General features: G+C 39.9%; 1 long non-coding RNA gene across 2 annotated transcripts in view; it reads right to left on the bottom strand.

Annotated features, from left to right (window-relative positions):
• LOC135972917 (uncharacterized) overlaps window positions 1-16,527 on the bottom strand; it is a 28,349-nt gene extending 11,822 nt beyond the window's left edge. The window contains exons 1-3 of one of the 2 annotated variants that reach the window (XR_010589536.1): window positions 16,421-16,527; window positions 11,371-11,499; window positions 9,523-9,643 (exon numbers count right to left, since the gene is read on the bottom strand). This is a non-coding gene — a long non-coding RNA (uncharacterized LOC135972917). Of the gene's footprint in view, window positions 1-9,522; window positions 9,644-11,370; window positions 11,500-16,420 lie in introns of those variants that run through there. The other variant, XR_010589535.1, reaches the window with a different exon arrangement.
• Window positions 16,528-17,819: the final 1,292 nt, after the last annotated feature.

Consider the following 17,819-nt stretch of genomic DNA (forward strand, 5'->3'; position numbering starts at 1 on the left):
AATCTAGCCCAGAATTTTTTACATACTATTACAAATAATTGCTTCCTTTTCTGCTCTGTACACTGTTGCTTCAATTAATTTAACTTTACTACTAGATGTAACCATCTTCATTTAACTATGAGCAAGGAACAGCCAGGTGGTCACTTGTCTATTATCAGTTCACTTCCACTGTGCATTATTGCACAATTTCTTGTTTCCAGATATTGTGGATGTCTGTTTCGACCCGTTTCACCTATTTCCCAGCAGTTGCAACATCATTATCTCGTGTCTTGTATACTAGCAATTTTCTTTTTTCCCCATGAAATGCAGACAGACATGTCTACTAATGACATGCATATTAACCTGTCATTTATGAAAATGCACAAATCCCTTCTGACACAGGATTCCCTGCGTATTGTTTGAGTTAAATTTCTGTTGTTACACCATGTAGGTTCCCATTCTCAAAGCCACCACTGATATTAGTTGTTATTTTGTCATTTACTCCAAATACAGTATGCTTAGAGTATTCTATATAGGCTGCTGATGGACACCATCAGATGCCTTGTCCAAGCCAATAAATGTCATCAGTACCAGAATGTGCCGTTCTCATGTCTATGGCAGTCCCCTGGAGGGCATACAAGCAACAATTCCAGAATCTAGCCAGCTTTCACTCGTTCCCCCCTACTGTTCCCTCCTTTGCCTCCCTCCTCCGCCCCGCCCATTGCATTTTATCTCATTAACATTATAGTTAAGGATTAGAATATTTGGAATGACATACTCATGGGGTGGCACAGTAGGAACATTCCTTTCTGGTGCGGTTTGTTTCCTTGATTACTACTTTTATGTTATTACATTCTTTTATTCTAGAAAGACAGTAGTAAATTAGTTTTCAGCTCTGCAGTGCTCTTTATCTAAGGTTCACACAGTGTTCAAATGCTAATTGCCTAATTTGTGGTGGCGTTCAGAGAATCAAATAATGTACCTCTTTTGCAGGTGGGTAAACTGAGACACAGGGAGTTAGGGCAACAAAAAATAGGGCTTCTACTCCTCATTTTGGACTAGGCTGTCATTGCCTTCATTTGGTTTTGCCTTGGGTAGAAGGCCCTTCTCAGATTGTGACTCCAGCACAATCAAGCCTCTTTGCCTGATATCTGCCCCTAAGGTAAGTGGGAGAGGAGGGGATAGAAAGGAGTAGGGAGGGAAGCAGCTATGTTTCTATCCCTGCTACTTGTTTATCAGAGTAGGAAGGCTGGTGCACAGTAGGGAGAAAGTAGGGTCAAAGGCATTCCCTGCCTTACCTAGCTGGAGTTCTTTCCTGGTGTCGCAAGGTCTCCTAGAGGAGTCATCTTCCTCTCAGGGTTTCCCACAGGATCCTTCTGGCTCTCTGCCAGTCATAGCAACCTTCTCCCGCATCTATCCCAGAGGCCTGATTGGATCACATGACCCACCAGTCATATAACCTTCATTGTCCCCCATCTAGAGGGGAGTTGGCTGTGTCACAGATGGGTCTAAGACCCATCTTCCTGTGAAGGGCAAGCCACCTTGTGATAGGGGAAATACTAGAATTGTACTAGGTCTGCACTGAGTGACTTGCTAGCCTTTATTACTCTTTAGAGCAAGTTTAAACTAGGTCTTCAATAAAATAAACCCAAAATCTGGGTCTGATTGTGCCTCCTGAGTATCATTGACCTCCACAGGATTACCTGAGCAATTAACTGCTCACCAGTAGGAGGAAAGCATTTACAGTCTAGCGCTGGGTGTACAGAAAATGCATAATTGTGTGGGCAAGTGGGTGCATGTTTGTTTGATGCAACAATTTGTTGAAGCTGCTTTGGAGATTTGGGCCTTTTATAGTTAAAATGAAATGCCCAGCCAGATATTTGTCTAGGCTGGTAAAATATAATAGAAACATTAAACTGAATTAAATATGGCAAGACTGCCTGCAATGATTTTTAACCCAATCATGCAAAGAAACTTAGTTAACTCATACAGTATCTTTCAGAGGGTTATTAATAATTGAAGACACTGTGCCCTTTTCTTTATTGCCAAAGACCTTGAAATGCTTATGTCTATAACTACCAGCATTTACAGCTGTAAGACATGATAAATATTTTAAAAGTAGAAGCAGGCACTCAAATAATTACATATGTAATAGTTGTCTCCACTGAAATAAACTGAAGAACAGAAAGCATGTCATTTGTATTAGCCATCATTAACTTTAAGGGCTTTTAAAATAAGCTTTCAATCTATGTTTACTTCAATTTTCCTGGCAGGGAAAAGGAAAAAACCTATAGAAAAAAATTGTGTGTGTTTAAAATACCTCAAAGAACCATTTGAGCAGTAGACTGTAATATTTGTAGGCACTTTGCATACAGCCAGATGGATGCCCTCTATATTAAAGCTAATGTAGAAATAGAAATTGCACAGTCAACAATTCTGTTGTCCCTTTAAAAAAAATATTAAGCCCCCAATCCTGTAAGCAACTCTGAATTTGCAGTCCTTGATATACAGAGCTGTTTGTAGAATTAAGTCCTACATTTGAATCAGAGACTTTATAGCAAGTACTATTACTTATGCTACATCTATCTATAGATTTTGTACAACACCCATCACATTATGCATATACTCTCCAGAAATGTGAGCTCTCAATAGAGAGCTAACTACAGAAATAAGAGTTCTGAGAAGCATCATGTAATTACAATGTAAGAAAATGTTTTGTTACTCTGATAACCATGATTTTTCTCCATGGAAATGTATTAGAACTTTATAAAATCCTTGTTGCATAGTATTTAATATGACAGATCATAAATAAGCACAACACGGGGGCTAGCCCCTGCAGTGTTCAACAAAATAGTTAGCTCTGTGTACAACTGTGGTAGTTGGTATGTTTTGTCTTATTAACCAATGCTGAAATTTTCAAAGGAGCCCAAGGAAGTTAGATACCCAACTCCCACGGAAATACAAAAGGGTTTTGAGCTCCTCAGTCCTTAGGTTTCTTTGAAAAGCCCAGCCTAAATATATTCAAATATTTTCCCCTTTCTTGTTACACCAGTGTCATATTCTAACACCGGTATCATCTTGCTGAGTGGTAGCAGATAGCTGGGGCCTTGCTAGGTGGTGTTTAGGGAGGAGAAATCAGTGACATTAAGCCTGGGTATACTTTAAGTATTATTCACACAAATATGCCAGTCCTGAAACAAGATGGTCAATCGGCATGCAGGATGATTTCCACCCAACAGCAGTGCCTGGTGCCCAGGGAACAATTCTGTCTCAACAGTTAACTCTAATCAGAGACCAAAACAGGTCCTCTAACAGATCCTCTCCAGAGCCTTGCTTAACCCAAGCTGACAGTGCAGCCTTTTTCCAATAGACTAAAAATGTGCTTGCACTGTAAGGAAGCATGTGTTCAACAGCACCACCGGGTAATGCCAGCCATCAAGCCCTGTTTCCTCATTGTTATACCCCGTAGCAAGACACCAGCATGTTATATTTGCTACTATGATAATGATATCTTTTTACCATTGGTTTGAATGCTGGTGAGTCTTCTTTGTAAGTGTGTATGTTGCTAGGAATGATATCTGGGCACTCACTGGAAGGTAGCTCGGATGCTATGAAAACAGCAAATTCTCTGCCTATAATGATTATGGCTTAATCCTGCAAGTCACTGACTCTCACTAACATGTAGAGTGATAATATTGTAAGAACTCCTTGGAAGCCTGAAAGAAAGATTGTTTCTGCATCATTTGTAATGAAAGAAGTAGAGGGTACGCCCTGCCACTGCATAGCTGCTCATGACTACTCTTGGGATTGCTGTCGCTAAGCCAATTCTGCCTTCAAATACAAGTGGAAAGCTCCCATCTGGCTAACTGAAAGCTGCTTATAAGCACCGGAGGGCCAAACATATCTCACTAAGTTTATTTGATAGAGAAAATAGCACTTTTCTTTAGGGGAAAACCATATAGGGGTACATACCCACACCCGCATGGATTCTGCAAGCTACTGCTGCAACACAGACAACTCTCCCGTTGACTTTAATGGGAATTTCACACAAATAAGGATTGTAGGACTAGGCCCTCCTACAGTAAGAGAAAAGAGAGGCCAAATCTGGAGGCTAAGCTTAACATTATCCCTTTAAATCAGGGCAACCCAGGGTCACAATCAGTTTTCAAAGAATTTGCAAAAGCCTACTTTGCATAAAGCTAACAGTCAAAAAAAGCAGTGGAGGACTCGTTCTGCTTTAGAAATAAAGGAACCCTGTGTAACAGATGAATATACCTTCAGTATTACTTGACCTACTGCAGTGATGCACCAAAAGTGTACATTAGTTCCAGAAGAGATTTCTAAAACCACTAAACCTTTCAAAAGAAATACTACCAGCTCTCTGTCAGTTCCAATACTTTAGATCATCTTGTTGCTTTTACAGCTTGATATTGTCAGCCTATACGCCATGCTATAGATTTGGTTTCTAGCATGAATAAGTCACCACTTTCTTATGTACGTGTGCTATATGTTGAACATTACAAATGGGGCCAATGGGAGGCTTACTGCAAGTTGGACAAATAAGAGGATAGTCAAGCAATGAGACCTCTGAGATGTTTGGATCTCAGGTGCTGCTGAAGATAATCATGGTACTGATACTGGTCAGTTACAATCTCTATACTGATACAATGTAAAGATTCAAATGGAAAAATAAAGTAGTGGTTAAAGTGAGTTTGCTTTGCTGTTCCTCAGGTGAAGTAAAAGATACAAATGGCACTAAAGAAAAATAAATCTTTGAACCTTTCTACTGATGTCCATGACTAGGACCCAGGAGAATGATCATGCATTTTTAATGAAGCTTGAGGATTTCTCTTGTTAAACTGAGGATTTCATTGTAAAACAGGGAAAGAAATGAAGCATTCCCGTAGGCCATAGGCAGAATAAGTGCCTGAGTGGTAAAGAGTGTTAAAGTGTGACAGAGGGATTTTTAGTACCAGTTATCTGAGAACTGCACTTTATATCCTTCTTGGTATCCCTAATTTCTGCTTCTGACCTAATTTCTGATCTGAGGAGGCATCCTATTTGTTTTTTAAAACAATAATTTTTCTTCAAGGGTTTGGACTTGCAATTGTCATTTTAATGAACTACCATAATCTTTGTTCTACAGAACAACAGGGATTATGTCAGTTGAAATTCATAAAATGTTAGGAATAGTTTGAAGTTAATTGCATGACAGTTCTTTGTTTACCACTTGTTAAAAGAGGAGCTTTTCAAAAGGCTTATATAGTGGGTGTTCTATTTAACTAGATGCCAAAAACAATTAAACACTGTTCAGCGAGCTTCTCTCTTTCCACAAAGAAAGTCATGTTGCCATCTGGGGGAATATCCAGGTTTCCTTACTTACACACAGAGGGGCTGTCAGGAATTAAGCCAAATTACAACAGATAAGGATCTGGCACAGTAGTTCTAGCTGATCCTGATCTTTAAGGTATATAGAAACTAGAAGTAATCTGTTCATTCATTTTTGGTTCACACGGTATGAGTATCCCACCTTTCCTCCCTGGTCATAGGGGTATCTCAGATGCAGCAGTTCCACTGACAGCAGAATTCAGGTACCTACAGAGAGGTTCCACTCCCTTGTGCATTGCAGAGCTCAGCCCTGGGGGCTCCTGTGCATCTGTATACAGAAGGGTTGGAAAAAAGGCAGGCCAAGGGTGGTGTAGGAAACAAAGCCTGAAGTCTAAGGGTGAAATCCTGTCCATATTGAAAGCAATGGGCATTTTACTATTGACTTAAATGGGACCATCATACAGCTCTCTCGGGGAGCCAGAACTGTCCACCAGGAAGAGGAAGACGCCATTGGGCCAAAGACTTATTCTATGGACTCCTACAAATGGCGTGAAAGAGGATCATCTAAGGAGGCACCAACAGCTATGGACACGGCAACAGGCGAGTTCAGGACTCTGCTCCCTATACACCACACCTCTTTTTTTTTTTTTTTTTTTTTTTTTTTTTAAAAGAGGATCATGCCAGGAGTCATTCCATTCCTTTCTTCTTGCCCCATGAAACCGGGGGCATGACAGGTTTAGTGGTATAGTAATTTCTATTAGTTGCAGAGGGATAAAAAATAGGGAGCAGCACTGCACAGACAATAAGGATACTTTGGGTGTTTTTCCCCCTCTTCCCCAGTGAGCTAGCCTGTCCAATGAACAGGCCAGGTCACCATGGAATCAGTGTCTAGTCCCTAGAACGCTGCCTCCGTCCAAGACAGGGATCCAAGAATCAATTTTGACTCTGGACTTCTACCTAGTAATGTAATACATTTGTTGGATGGGCTAAGACAACACAATATGGACCATACAGAGATATAAAAATCAGTCAGGATTCTATAAGGTTAAATATTTTCCTATACTTCAATATATTTCACAACGCCTTAGTAAACTAATGCAAGCGGTATATATTATAATAATAAAATATACTTTTATCCCTGTTGAGATGTTTCAGAGCTTTCCATGGGGGAAAAAAAAAACACTGATACTTGGTGAAAGTCATTAATTTATACTCTATATGCAATGGGCCAAACCAGCACTCAGAGGCACACATCATGCTGTCATTATATTACATGAATCTTAGGTCAGTTTCAGTCTGAGAAACAGGATATGTCAACATACATCATATCCAACCAGCTGCTATTCCCTAGGCCCAGCACATGAACTTTTGCCTTCCTTACCCTAGCAGAACTGTAGTTAACTGCAGTGGTACCTTATATCAGAAGGTAACTCTGGAAGTCACATCTTCAGAAATGAGAAAACAAAACCAATATTATTTAAGGTAACTCTTTAGACAATCCCAGATCAAATAGCTAATGTCTTAGTGATTACAAAAGGGTGCCAGAACATATCGTAATTCTATTTGAAGAGGTTATAATTTCTGATAGATCAGCTTAAGTGATCCATAAAAGTCATCTTAACCATTTTTTTAGAAAGTATTCTTTATCTGAAAGTCTCTGCTTTCACCATATAGTTGCGATAGAACTTTGATGCAGCTCTGCATCATAGGATTCTTTTATCTCGTGTTTGCAATTTCACTTGCCACGACGAGAAAACTGGGGACTTTAAGTATATTCCATGCTCTTGTTTTTGCTCTTAAGAAAAAGAAATTTTGCGCCCTGGCATTCTAGCAGATCTGAGCCTCATTAATGGGGACATGGAATTCAAGTTGGAACATAAGCCCTAGTCACCACTGGGGGGAGAAAAAGCATCTTTTAGAGGCAGTAATGTAAGAGCATTTCACTAACGTTCCTGTAGTGTGGACAAACATATTCATCTTTCTTATGCAATTGCTGTTAACATAAGGTCTTGTTTTATGTAATCTGTCAAGAATCAGTGATGCAAAGTGACAAGTTCTTTTCACAAAAAGAAAGTGTGTTGAGGAGAATGAATAGTATTGCTGTAACGGTGCGTAAGCCACAAAAGAAAACACATCTGTCCAATATCACAGGAATCTGAATCCTTATGGAAGATTCTCCTGATTTTTTTCACTATTTAATGATATAGAGAAAGTTTCCTCCATCCCACGCTGATATCTGCACCCTTGATACAGGCCTATTTATGCGAGGCCCTTAGTCAAATATCTGCCGGATAACACTAAATTGATGGGCAAAATAGTAGAAGGATTTCTGATGTAAGATCCAATCCATGATGTACATTGTGGAGGAAGGATTGTACTAGGGAAAAACTTGAGATGCCAGAAGGAGAAAGACAAAGCCATGGGATTCCAGAGGAATGTCATCTGAAATAAATTCAGTTAAAAAGAATGCCCATGCTACACTCACTGAGTGCAACATATTTGCTGAAATCCCTGTAGTCCAGGAACCAGCTTCCATGACAGTAACAGGGGGGTCATAAAGGCATACACTAGTGGAAAAGGGAGACTGTGTGGAGGATACAAGAACAAATACTGATGGGTCTGATACACACAATTCCTTCCCTCCCCACCACACCCTGCACCATCCTAGCACTAATTTCAGTCAGTCGTGGTTCAGCTCCATGCATATTCCCTTGTTTATCTCTTTCATTGCACTGTTACAAGACAGGGTACCCCCCTGCCCCCATGTATCTTGGGGGTGACACCAGGAGTCCTTGGAAGACTATGAACTTTTTTCCTGGTACTGGTCACACGCCCCACAGCACAGGATGATTTCATGGATGTTTTCCATCCAACTTCTGTCATATAGTACATGCCTAATTGTACAACTGTGACTGATATGACCATTTGTCATTGTCTATGCAGATCTACTGGCCATAGCTCTGTGACAAATGCACATCCCACAACTAGGTACACTAATTCTTTCATGTTAATTTGTTGGCACTAGAGCAATTAAGTCAAGTCAGCATGCTCTTTATTCCCAGTATGAGGAGGCTGCATACAGAAGTATGAATTTGTCTTTGCACTTGTAGGCTTGGGTATCCTACCATCACATTTCATATACTGACAGGTTTCAGAGTAACAGCCGTGTTAGTCTGTATCCGCAAAAAGAAGAACAGGAGTACTTGTGGCACCTTAGAGACTAACAAATTTATTAGAGCATAAGCTTTCGTGGACTACAGCCCACTTCTTCGGGGCTATAGTCCACGAAAGCTTATGCTCTAATAAATTTGTTAGTCTCTAAGGTGCCACAAGTACTCCTGTTCTTCTTATTTCATATACTGTTTCACACAACTGGCAACAGCAACTACCCCACAGTGCACTACCATGCAGGAGACCAGAGTCTGGAATGGACTTGAGATTATTGTCCCTAAGTAAGGCCAGATATGAATATATGGAAATATAATAAGGAAGGTCCTATACAAGGGGTCAGAGGTTGACCATCTATTTTATTGTGGAAAGGAGGATTTCATCACCCCCAGAAGTGCTCCCCTCTGATTGTGGAGCTGCAATCCTCTGCTACTGCCATCCATTTCAAAACCCTCTCTCCGAAGGGAAAGAAACTCATGTAACGATCTGAAATAGGGAGAAAGAATTCCATCTAGTGTGAGGAAAGAAAAAGGGGTCAAAAGCTCTCAAGTTCAGGACAATATCATACCTCAAAAGCCTAAAAACACAACCCTATATTGACAACACTAAGGATACTCAGGCCTACAAGTTCAAAGACAAATTCATAATTCTGTATGCAGCCTCCATTATTCTACACGAGTGCAAAGCATGGCTCTCCTCATTCTGGGAATAAAGAGCATGCTGACTTGATTTAGTTTAAGCCACCCGGGAGATTAGGACACTCAGGGGCTGATCCTCAGTTTGTGTAAATTGTTGTAGCCCTGTTACCTTCAATGGAGCTATATTTTACACCAGCAGAAGATTTGCTCTCAGTTCCCATTAAAATTAAGAAATCCAAATATTCAAGCAGCTTTGAACATTCAGCCTAAAATGACTATTTGTCGGGATTAGATCAACTGAGAAAATTGTAGCAGTTTTCAGTCTTTAAAGGCTTACATTCAAAGATCATTGTGTTTTTTCTATAATGCAAATATCCATATAATTGTCTATTAAAAAGTTATCACCGCCTCCTACCTTGGTTTCCTTTGGTGTTGCAGTCTGCTTTCATCTAATATCCTTTGTTTGAATCTGTCAGTGGTTTCATAAACAAGCTCAGATTTTTAGAAGAGAAAGGGCTGTTTTCTAACTGCTGGAGTAAGTGTCATGTAAAAGGAAATTAGAGGGTAGAATACTATCCTATAGAACTAAACACAAACTTGCTTTATAGCCACTCATTCCAGAATTCCATTGCAACTGAGAGGACCAAGATCAATATTCCATCAGTGAAGATTGTTTGAACACTTTGTGAATGTGTTGGCATTGTTATAACACAACAACACACCACTATTGACTCAGGAGCATTGTCTCAGATATTGCTATGTTCCTCTCCAGTAATCTGGCCTTGCCTGATATAAAAACACACACACACACACACACACACACACACACACACACACACACACACACACACACACAATACCTGTCAAAAGGATATCCAATCAGTCCCTTATGATAGGATTCTTTACATAACATGTAAAGTACTTAATGTGCACAAAGTAATTCAAAACAAGCTCCACAATCTTACTACAACAAAGCTTCTCAGCTGGTTCTTTTTCAGCCAAGTGTTTATTTCCATTTGCAGCTAGCCTGTTGAGAAATTGAATATTTGGCTTCTTAACTTACAAGATTCATCTCAAGTTTAAATGTTTCATTCTTCTTCCTATTACAGTAGTTATATTTGAGTCCTGCCAGAAGGCCTCAGCGGAGAAGTGCGCCCCACTGTGCTAAACGCTGCACCAATCCATAGTAAGTCCCCGACCCAAAGAATTTACAATCTAAATAGACAAAGGGGTGAAGAATGGAAGGTTTAGGTATATTTAATCCAACCTCAGCATGGGGCAGGGGGAAATGGACTCAATGACCGCTGGAGGTCCCATCCAGGCCTACATTTCTAGGATTATCCCCACTTTGCAGATGTGGAGCAGAAGTACAGATGTAAAACATCTATTCTCTCACCCACCCCTCATATGCAATGACTTGTTTGCCATGGTCCACACAGTGACATCAGAGGGGTACCCAATGGTACAGGTGAAACTTTGAAGATGAGTTTCCCTTTTTATTTTTCTTTCTGTTTGTTTTCAGTGTGAAATACTTTATAGAGTGTTCCAGTCTATTCACTAACCTTCAACCACAGATCACTACAGACTGAGTTAGAAGGTTTGCAAACCCAGTTGTGTCAGAGTTGGAAAAAACAGGCTAGTATATCTGGGGACAAATGAACCAAAACAAAAAAAATCCACAGGTCTTCAATAGAAGAGAAACCTGGAAACAGCCATCTTGAAAAAGGGCTAATGGGTGATACTGGACTGCAAACTAATGTCTAGTTTGCTATGAGTTGTGGACAGCAGAAAAGGCAAATGAACTGTTGTAGTTTCTATACAGAGAAACCTGGCCACAGAAGAAAGAGATACTGGTCGCTCTATAGCGGTCTGGTAAAATTACATCTCATATTCCACCAATTCTGAGAATCCTATTGCTGGATAGATACTAACAACAAAAATTCTTTGAACTTCTGATTTGCCAGTGGGATTGACTTGGCTGAGAAATAACTAAAAGGGGACATAACTATTTACATATATTTGATGGGTGTAAATAACAAGAATTGAAGATAACTATGTAAATGGTACAAAGGAATATAACTAAGCAAACATGAAATTAATGGAATATTTAGGCTGAATATCAGTAAGTGTCCCAAGAAGGCAACAACAACAACAAAAAAAGATCACTTGGGACTTTTAAACATTAACCAGACAAAACATTAGAAAAATGTACCATAGGGAATAATTCTGCACTGAAAGGGAGATAAACATGAAATACCTATTAGGTCGTCCAGTCTAACACCTGTGATTCCAAAGGCCAGATTCATCCTAGATGTTTCCTTTCAATGGAGTTATACTGGAAATGAAGTGGTCTCTGATTCCATATGTGTGTTAGAGATTATGCCCTCTGAAGGAAAAAGAAGAAAGGTGATGGCAATAATTTGAGAAATATTAGGAAAACAGGATTACACTTGTATCAAAGCAATTCAGCATGCTAAGTATCATGGATGAAACTGCTTCATGGATATTAGGATGTGGCCAGAGATATTAGAACCCACATTTCTGAAGTGGCCTCTAATTTGGGGTACCTCGCTTTGGAGTGGCCACCGTTAAAAGTCTAGGCCCTGAAGTTACTCTTTGGAAAGTTTCAAGGAAGTCCCAGTGTGACAGTTAAACATCTCTTCTAGAGACATGTACACAGAAGACTGAATCATTTCTTGCCTGCAGCATCTGTATTGAAAAAGGCACCACAATCTCACATCAGTACAGTACTGTCACAACATTCTAAATAGGGGCTCCATTGTCGCCTGCTCTTATGCAACTGCTCAGAAGAATAGGAGGGAGGGGATCTCCACCTCCTTTGTATGGTCCACAAAAGGGCAGATCATCATTGCAGACAATTGTTTACAGGGAACAGAGGCTTCACTTCATAGTTTAGTGAAGTGAGTTTAGTTATGGAGAGCTGCCAGACAAGGCAAGCATAGGTGGATCAAGGATACCACCCAAAGGAGCTGGCTGACTGTACGAGAGAACTGAGATATACTCTTTAAATGGGTATAGAGAATTACTCACATCACTGTGCAATTGGGGAGTACTGTGATACAGTGAATAACTGAGGCACAATGACTCCTACTGCTCCCTCGGGGGCAGTGCATCTCCCCACCACCCTAACTGTACACTACAAAAGAACAACCTTACCCTAGGGAACAACCAACAGCAGTAGTTACATCGAAACATTTATTAAATTTCTCAATACAGAGCTTAAATAGAGCATCAGGCAACACACAAGTAGAGACAAGCAACAAGAAAGCTATAGCACTAATGTATTTGACAAGTACTAGAGACTGGCTTTGCCAGGGAGAGATTCTTTTGAAGCTAGATAGCTCCCCCTGTTGAACATGAAACTTCTGCTTTGGAGATCTTTAGAAAAGGGATGCACTGGTAATTCTTGATTAATTGTGCTTACTCACACACTGCAGAGCAGTGGCTCTAAAGTCTGTAGACCTCTACTGTAACATGTCGATCTCTTCCAGATAGTAGGCAGAGCTGTTCAGATCACAATAGTGGGATGGGTCTAAGTCTTTAGAACACTGATACTTTCTAGTATGAAAGTGACAGACCAATTCAAGGCTTGTTTAGGGAGTTCTGGACAGCTTTTTTAATTGTCTAAATTAAAAAACATGGTCGGTGAGAAATTTTGTTGAAGCTTTAGAAAACAAAATGAATTTTTTCCCCACAGAGTGTCCACTTTCCTAGATTGTGTTTTAAATTGTATTGGAAAAAAAGACATGAAAACCAAAAATTCAGTCAGTCCCCTGCACCCCCTCCTCCCCAACAGTTTTTAGATAAGAGTTTTCTGATTTACAGCAGTTGGATTAATTTTTGATTTTCAGTTGCCAAAAAAAAAAAAAACCACACACACAGAGTGGGAATTTTTCACTGAAAGCTTTATCAAAATTTTTCATACCATAGTTTGACCAGCTATATAAACAAGCTCCGCTCTGCACCCTGAGTGGCTCCTTCATGACAGGAGTTTAAGGATGGCCAAGTTGTTAATGACACCAGAACGGGAGAGTAGTAGTAAACACACGCGAAGCCACAACCATATTGCAAGCAGATTGGAGATTAGATTAGCTAATGGCTACAGGCCATGATGAGAGATTTGGTTTTAATAAATAGTTAGCCCTTTTTCCACGAGGGGAAACAAACAGCAGAGATACAGAAAATGTGGAGAGTAAACAAGGGGCAGCATCCATCACATTTAAGCACTGACACCTAGAGTTTTGTGATTGAAGAAGCACTTGCCTGTAATTTGTATTATTTCTGATGACAGGAGTGTAGCTATTCTATCCCATTGCATAGATCGACTTTAAGTTTGACATTCTCCATTAGAACTGCATGTGGTCAAGCCACGGACTGATCACATAAACCCAATTCTGGCATCCTTACTTTCAGAAATACCTTACTCATGGGCTGACCCAAAAGCCATTGAAGTCAATGCAAGAATTCCCCTGACTTCACTGCACTTGTAGATGTTAAGGCCAGAAGGGACAGCTGGGATCATCTAGTCCAGGGGTAGGCAACCTATGGGACGCGTGCTGAAGGCGGCACGTGAGCTGATTTTCAGTGGCACTCACACTGCCCGGGTCCTGGCCACCGGTCCAGGGAGCTCTGCATTTTAATTTAATTTTAAATGAAATTTATTAAACATTTTAAAAACCTTATTTACTTTACATACAACAATAGTTTAGTTATATATTATAGACTTATAGAAAGATCTTCTAAAAACGTTAAAATGTATTACTGGCACATGAAACCTTAAATTAGAGTGAATAAATGAAGACTCGGCACACCACTTCTGAAAGGTTGCCGACCCCTGATCTAGTCTGACCTCCTAAACACTGGCAATAGAACTGCACTGATTTGGGTGTCTAGGTTCTTAAACAGTTCCCAATTCTCACTCACATTTGCGAATAAGTTCTTTCCCCCAGATAATTTGGCTCTTTTTTCATCTTTGCAAAGTGATACTTGGTGCTTTACAAGGGCTATATATTACTGGCTGAAACTTTTGGCATGTAACAAAAGTAATCAACTCATGATCACCTGTGTCTAAGCAGCCACTTTAGCTTTTAGTTCTGTGATCAATTCCTCTTTATCAGGATGAGGTCTAACACAGAATTCAGCTCTACTATGGATCTCCAATATAGAGTAACCAGCCTTCATTGAGTACTATAGTGAACTGAAAGGCACTGCTCCATATGAGTAAGGTAACAGAGTCAGTTCCCTATTTATTAGAGTTTGGGTTTTCTTTTTACCATTATCACCGTAGTGTCTAAGCATCAAGTTGTCACTGCTGGTTGTTGGCACAGAAGTTGGCACAACATTGATTCTGAGGAAGATTTATTCCTTCCTCCCCCCACCTCCACCATTGTTAAGAAACCCTGCCAGGCTGTCTTCAATCTTGGTTCTGATGAGGTATGGAGTTAACTTGCAAGAGATGCCAGAAGCCACTAATCATATCAGAGGAGCAGAAAAATATATGTCATGCATAACATTTACAAAACTGTTTTGATCATTTTAAGTGACCTTTGAAATCCGCCAAGATGTGTCACTTAGTGATACTATCACTGTTTTTCTGAGAGACATGGGGCCAAGTTCTAGTATCCTACTACTATTTAAATTCAAAATTATAATAAAGTGAGACGTCTAATTTTAGCCACCCACACTTGGAGCTTTTTACCTTAGCCATTGTGTTATTTCCTTATAACTAAGCCATTAGGTAAATATAATATAAATTGGTTTACAACCTCTCGCATTTGGATGCAATTCTGGTGTAAGTGAGAATGGACGATTCTCCCCAAGATTTTTGGCTCCAAAGTGTACTCAGATAGAAGTGAGGTAATGTAAGAAAATAGATGATCAGCAGTATTGTGAATCCTGAACATTCGGAAGTCATGAGTTAGTCTCAACAACAAAAAAAAACGACATGAAATGTTAGGGTTGGGGGGGGGGGGGCTTTTTACTTTCAGCCTGGTTTGAGTATTTAGGGTACACTTGAGTCAGGCTTTCAAGCTATTCTCTGCAATCCTGAAGAGCAGAAGCATTTTTTATATAAAAAAAGCCAAACTTCTCATGTAATTACTGAAGTTCAAGAATTGGGTTTTAAGCAAAGCAGCAAATATTCTGTTTGTTTTTATGACTGTCATGATAGTTGGCAATTCAGAGCTCACAATATAGTCCCGATTCTGTTACTGTATTCCCATCCTAGACACAGGAACTTTGCTTCTCTCCTTCAGTTGTTTCTAACCAAAATCCAATGTGATAATGCTTTGAGTCTAACTTTCAAATTCACAATATTTGGATTGACTAGACAGGAGATAAAAAAAAATAGTTCCTCCATTTTTAACCATATATGAGCAAAACAGGAGAGTTTGGGGTCCTGGAATTACCCATTAAGTCCAGCAAACATGAAGGCCTCCCTGTGCCCTGAAGATAGTGCAGAGTTCTTCTGGATAGCTGCAGGGACCATTGATAGCACTGAGGGCACTACACATAACTTGTGTTGCTGTGATGTGCACGTTTGAGTATCCTGAAAACAGAATTCCTTTGATCAGATCTCTGCAAGACAATGACTAAATAGGCACCTAGACAAATCTCTGTCCCCCTTTAGAAAGGTCAGAGCTATGTGGGCACTCCTTCATGTATTCTTCACTCTGAGCCTCTTCCCCACCACCACCCCCAAAAAATGCCTGACCCCTGTATGGGAGCAGAAAGGGATGAAGACTACTTGCACAAAATGGACTTTATTAATTGCTTTCCGGTGCTACAAAACGTTAGGGGAATTAGAAGATTATCAAATCTTTCTACAAAAGATGCTGCAGTAGTCTAACCTGGGCCATCATGGGATAAATTCTGAGGCTGGATTTTCCAGTTAAGAGAAAGATTTCATTCTTACAAATCTATTCGTAAATAAACAAATACTTTTTTTAAATCCAAAAAGCCAACACTCTGCCACAAGATGTTATAAAGCACACACAGGCCAAAACAGACTCACAACGATCCAATTTGCATTTGCAGGCTTAAAACAGCCAGTTCTGAAACTCCTACAATTGCTTTCTCCAAACCTGCTCTTTCCGAGCCCACAAACAGTATCACCTCTTCCCAGGTTATTCACCATCAGCAGAGGACTTAGAAATACTTATCTGCAAAAGAGGGAAACAAAGCAATCCATTTGGCAGGGTGGAGCAGAAAGCTTTCCCTATAAGGCAGCATGCACAATTCAGTTGAGAGAAGTTTTTAAAGATAGCTAAAATAAAAACAACACATACTTTCATAATATAACTCCCACAGAGTGCTCCAAGTACCCCTTCCTCCTACAACTGTGACTCCCACTTGGGCACCAGGGAGTTTTATAGAGAGCTTCCTTACCCAGAACCCTTTGCACATAAGGGAAGTTCTTCCCCTGTCTCTCTGGGTGACTGACAGTCCATCCAGCCAATTAGCTCTCTTTCTCTTACTCCTGGCTCTCGATGATAGAACCTTTCCTCAGGCTACATCAAACTTTATTTCTTTTAAAGTGTGAATGCTTAAATATTGTTCCTTTAATATTCTCCCATCATTCTGTTGATGGGCAGACTCATTTTTTGTATTCTATGTAGGTTCTTATACCACAGTCATCACTGCAGTATCTGAGCACTTTCCAGGAGTGTATTAAGCAATGAATGTGACTATGCATCTGTCATTTGTTTATTCTCTCACCCCCTACCCAGGGGGATAAGTGTATGCAGTGGGGTGTTTATTTTGGACATGTAGGTATATGTTTATGTTCGAGAAAGCAGATCAAAGAAATGCACCTTGCATTTGGAGCAAAAGGTAGTGAGGTTTGTGATGGTTCCTAGGTCCTGAAGAAGTTCATTCCTCAGTCTCAGGCCAGCTTCCGAGAAAGCTCTGTCTCATCTAAAGGTTTAATTATCCCGAAGTTAAAATATGTATTTGAACCTTTTGGGCTTGAAAATCTTGTGAGTGTAGGCTTTCCCAAGAGGCCTTTCAAGGCTTTCTCATTCATTTTGTGCTGAGACAACTGTGAAAACAGCTTTTCTGGGGCTTAATTTATCATTATCTATTTCCACTCCTGTCACATTAATTTATGATTTTTATTATTTATTCATATTGTGCTAGTACCTAGAGGCCTCGGTCTTGGGCCAGGGCCCAATTATTCCAGGCACTGTACACACAAAATGCTCACAATCTACCATAAGATGGAAGCAACAAGTGGCTTGAAATGAAAAGGTAATAGTGATTCATACAAGAAATGCAGAAATTCAGAGGCATTGAAAAGTTGGGAAAAACCACTGAGCTACCTTTTCTGAACTTTAAAAAAGATTTGATTCCATTTTGCTTCTGGTTTCTATTTTATCCTTCTGGATATGCCTCTTCCTAATACTAAGAATGGTGAAATGTAAAACAGCTGCCTATCTCTGCTCTCTTTCTTCATAAACAAAGGAGCTAGAAGGCAAGACCAATCTGGACATTGCTTGCAGTTACTAAGGAAGGAATATTTGTATGTAAATTCTTATGAATTAATTTCCTCCTACTTTTTATGTACTTTTCCTAGCTAGAATGATTATCCAGTATGCACAAATCAAGTTGTTTTCCCCCGATAAAACAATATAGAGATATGACACCAGTGTCATCAGTAAAATATGAGTGGGTCATAATGGGTCTTGA

This window comes from Chrysemys picta, chromosome 7, assembly GCF_011386835.1.
Source record: "Chrysemys picta bellii isolate R12L10 chromosome 7, ASM1138683v2, whole genome shotgun sequence".
NCBI classification, from domain to species: Eukaryota; Metazoa; Chordata; order Testudines; family Emydidae; genus Chrysemys; species Chrysemys picta.